Source organism: Lactuca saligna, chromosome 8, assembly GCF_052625555.1.
Source record: "Lactuca saligna cultivar CGN05327 chromosome 8, ASM5262555v1, whole genome shotgun sequence".
Classification (NCBI taxonomy): Eukaryota; Viridiplantae; Streptophyta; class Magnoliopsida; order Asterales; family Asteraceae; genus Lactuca; species Lactuca saligna.
Window position 1 is genome coordinate 193,291,959 of NC_136424.1, and position 4,251 is coordinate 193,296,209.

The 4,251-nt window shown below is 29.0% G+C and overlaps 1 long non-coding RNA gene across 2 annotated transcripts; it reads right to left on the bottom strand.

Annotated features, from left to right (window-relative positions):
* Nucleotides 1-2,479: 2,479 nt before the first annotated feature.
* Nucleotides 2,480-3,496, bottom strand: LOC145012347 (uncharacterized). 2 transcript variants are annotated; one of them, XR_013664455.1, is made up of 3 exons: nt 3,214-3,496; nt 2,914-3,130; nt 2,480-2,825 (listed from the first exon to the last, which is right to left on the bottom strand). It is a non-coding gene; the product is annotated as an uncharacterized LOC145012347 (long non-coding RNA). The 2 variants fall into 2 exon arrangements; XR_013664454.1 differs by having other exon boundaries at nt 2,484-2,825; nt 2,914-3,108.
* Between the last annotated feature and the right edge of the window lie 755 nt (nt 3,497-4,251).

A 4,251-nucleotide genomic window follows, 5' to 3' on the forward strand; every position in this document is an offset into this window, starting at 1 on the left:
AAATCATTATCAGCTACTCGTTTGGAAAGTTATATTGAATGTCTTAAAGCAATAAAAACATAATTTTCTCAAATAAGAAAAGCTTTAAAAAATATATCTAAAATAAGTGATAATGGATAAGTGTGTAGAGATGTTGATTTACTAGTAAATGGTGAATTTTCTAGTTTTGAATTTATTTTAAGTTTAGTTATATGGTATGAAAGTTTGTACAAAATTAATTTGTTAAGTAAAAAGTTAAAATCCAAATAAATGCTTCTTGATGTTGCTGTAAAAAATTTAGAGAGATTAATTAATTATTTTGAAGAATATAGGGAAAATGGGTTTGACTTTGCTATTACTGAAGCAAAAGAAGTAGCAAATAGTATTAAAGTTAAAACCGAATTTACTCAAAAACGTAATTCTAAAAGAAAAAAACAATTTGATGAAATTTCAAATACCGAAAGAGAACATCAATCTTCTCAAAAAACATTTAAAAGGGATTATTTTATTATTCTTGTAGATATGGCTCTTCTTCAAATGAAAAGTAGATTTGAACAAATGCAATATTTTGAATCTATATTTAATTTTTTGTTTGATGGTTCCAAATTAGTTTCATTAGATGATGATGAATTAAAAAAAAATATTGTTTAAATCTTGAGTTAAATTTGAAAAAAGGTGAAGATTATGATATTGATGGAGATGGTTTATTTATTGAGTTACAAATTTTGCAGAAAATATTGTCGCGTGAAGCTTACAAAAGTGAAAGTCATTAGACATTTACTCAAATAATGGAGTATGCAAGAAGAATGGATATGTTCCCTAATGTGTTGGTTGCTTATAGGATATTGTTGACGGTGCCGGTTACGGTTGCTTCCGCGGAAATAAGTTTTTCAAAATTGAAGTTTTTGAAATTGTATCTCCGAAGTACTATAAGACAAGGAAGATTGAATGAGTTAGCAATTATTGAAAGTGATTTTTTACAAAATATTGATTATAGTAAAATAAGAGATGTTTTTGCTTCAAAAAATGCACGAAGACAATGTTTTAGGTGATTTTTATATGTTTTGTTTGTATTATTTGTTTTATTATAAAAATTACTACATTTTTTATTATATTTTTTATGTATATGTTTTTGTTATTGTACGGTACACATAAGAGAATAATTTTTTTATCTCGCCCCCGATAGTAAAAAACATTGGACCGGCCCTGAAAAGTTGTAAAGACAATTTTTAGCTTCACGATTACAAAATAACTAGAAAAGATTCTCTCCCGTTGCAAGGGTTGGAGGGTATTCGTTTTTAAAGTATGTTGTTGACGCTAATTAGTGTAACTATGTATGACAGTATGTCGGGAGTACATTTTATTTATTTATGTACGAATGAGGATTTCATTACATACATGAAAACATCAACATGCTTGCTAAACCAACAGAAAACATCATCTCGGAAAGCTTCATCAGGTATGGCACTTGGCCATTCCTACAAAACAAAATACAAATGGTGGCCATCTCATGCGGTATATTAGTAATTACACTAATATATTTGGACTGCAAATCAAAAAAAATATCTCAAATACACATAAGAAACTAAGAGATCAATTTTCAAAAAAGGAATTGATATTGTTACTCTTTTATGGAAAAAATATTTTAAGAAAAATATCAGTTTTAGTGAATGACTAATCTTATATGAACATAACTTACACACACTCACGTCAACATTAGTGTTAGAGTTCAAATTTCAAAAGGAAAAAAAATTGTCCATGTTACTCATTTATCGAAGAAAAGAGTTCAAAAAAAACATTATATCCTTTTTAATTTTGATCAAAATACCCTTTTGTTTCAGACATTCCAGAACCGCTTGAATCTTGTTCGCATTTTCATTGTGTTTAACTTTGTTTTTTTTATGACTTTCTGGTTTTTGGTGACCTCTGTCTTTTGGTATTGTGTATTATGTTTTTTTTATATGTGTCTATGTATTGAAATGCTTTTTCTGGTGATCATTAATTGCTGTTTGCAGGTTTTGTAAGTTCCTTAGTTTCTACTTGAATTGTCGACTGGTTCCGGTAGGGTTTCCTGCTTACTTTTTTCTTTTCCTGTTATTATTTATTGCTTCATCATAATTTAACAAATTATTTTTAATAAAGTTTTTGAACGGAATGGATATAATAGTAAAACAACATCCATGTTTCTCATATGACTTTCAAAGAATATGAAGATGGATAATGAAAATTTTATTTTACAAACCTATAGATTTAGAATTCTTAAATAAAAGATATGTACAAACTATAGATCATACATTCTACAAAGGTAACAACGATATTTATACTTATCTTCATCTAAAGTCAGCATATAGACCATGTCCACATGAACAACAGCACCAGAAGATGGAATTGGACATCTCAAAGTCAAACAATAAGGACTATAATTGATAGGTTTGCTAATGCAAGCTACTACAATCAATAAAAATGTTAAAAAAAAAACAGAAAGCAGTAATTCGGTGTACCAATTATAAACTTATAAGTTATAAATGTATAATGAAACAAAAACACATGGTATTATCAATACAAACCTGGCGAACATGTGTTACAGAAAGGATGACCACAAGCAATAGTGTTAATATTATCAAGTGTATATGATTCAAAGCAAATCCCATAATGTAGCTTCAAATGATACAAATATAAGGATTAAAAACTTCACTGAAAGTCTGAAAATTAAGTTATTTACTATTTTACCCTAACTTTCCTCTCCATCTTTTGGTGGCTTGATATTGGTATTATCCAACATGCAACCAACATTACAAACTACATCTTCATTAGGAAACCATGCTTCATGAACATTTCTTACATTCCTGTAGTGTTACATAGGAACTGATTAAATGGAAAATTTTGAAAATTTTGATACAGAACAATTTGTTATTCATATTAACTAAACCCTACCTGGTACTACTCATCGGAATGATGCAGTCAAACTCCTTCCATCACCGTCTTCTTTCTTGCCTCCTCCACCGTCATCCTTTTCTCTAGAACGCCTTCTAAATCCAATGAATCGGTTCTCGGTTCCATTTTTTTGAAATATCAAATTTGGGTTTGTTCTTCGGTCAATTCCAACCAAATACCCTCAATCTCCCTTTCCTACGTTCAATTAGATTCCATCCTGTCATCAGTTCTGGTTTTACGAACAGACACACACTCACTAAATGAGTTTAAATCAACAGATAGTTCAAATCGGCTACATACCTGGAACAATAATCCCTAAATCGATGCTAGCGAATCAATGGGAAGTCAAATCCAGGAAGTAGATGAAACGGAGCCCCTAAATTTTTGAAAGCTTCCTCGCCTTCACCCTATGAGTTCAGGGTGCTTTCATGTCTCTCCTTCACTCTAATCCTCTGAGAGGCAATAGCGGTGGTTCAAGAAGATGAGAGCCGGTAGGGTAAGGACCGATATTTTAATCGATGAACAGAGAGATTAAAGTAACCCTGAGTCGGTCATGGAAAAGAATGGTGGTGGAAGAATATTAAGCAAGGGAAAGGGGCAAAATATGACTACCAAAACTTATATGGTCAATATCTAAACGGCAAAAAAGTTTTGTGGCCAAACTAGAAAAATCCAAGAAAGTACTGTTCTTAGGTGTCCTCTTGATTTATTATACATATAATTGGTTGGAATTTATTTTATTTATTACAAAAATCATGCGAGATTATATGGTATTTTGATAATTATTTGTTAGATTTTGGAAATTCAAGAGAAGACCAAATGTTTACACAGTTAAAATGGAAAAAGAAAAAAAAAAAGATTTTTTGCTACCAAGGACGTTTTTCACGTGCCCTCCCCACTCCTTCTCAGCATGCAATTGGATGACTTTTTTTTTTTTCTATCATTTTTGTTTTTATTCAATAATTTTATTCTCTGAAAAAATCAATAAAAAATAAAAATTTTAAAATTTAATTCTTTACAAAATGTGCATATAATTTGAAAAAAAAAAATAATTTTCATAAAAACCTAAAATATAAAAATATTTTAAAAAATTATTTAAATTTAAAGTGTTTAGTATACTAGTGACTTTTAAAAATATATTTTGAAAAGTATGTTTTTGAAGTGTTCACATTTTAATTTTAAGAGATTTGTTTTACAAAATTTAATGAAACCTTTTTATCCAAATTATAAAGAAAAATGATAAAATTCTTCGTACGTTACTAAGTTTGTAAAACAAAATTTTAAAAAAATATTATTATTAACGATACGAACGTTTTGTAAATGAAACTTCTTATAAAA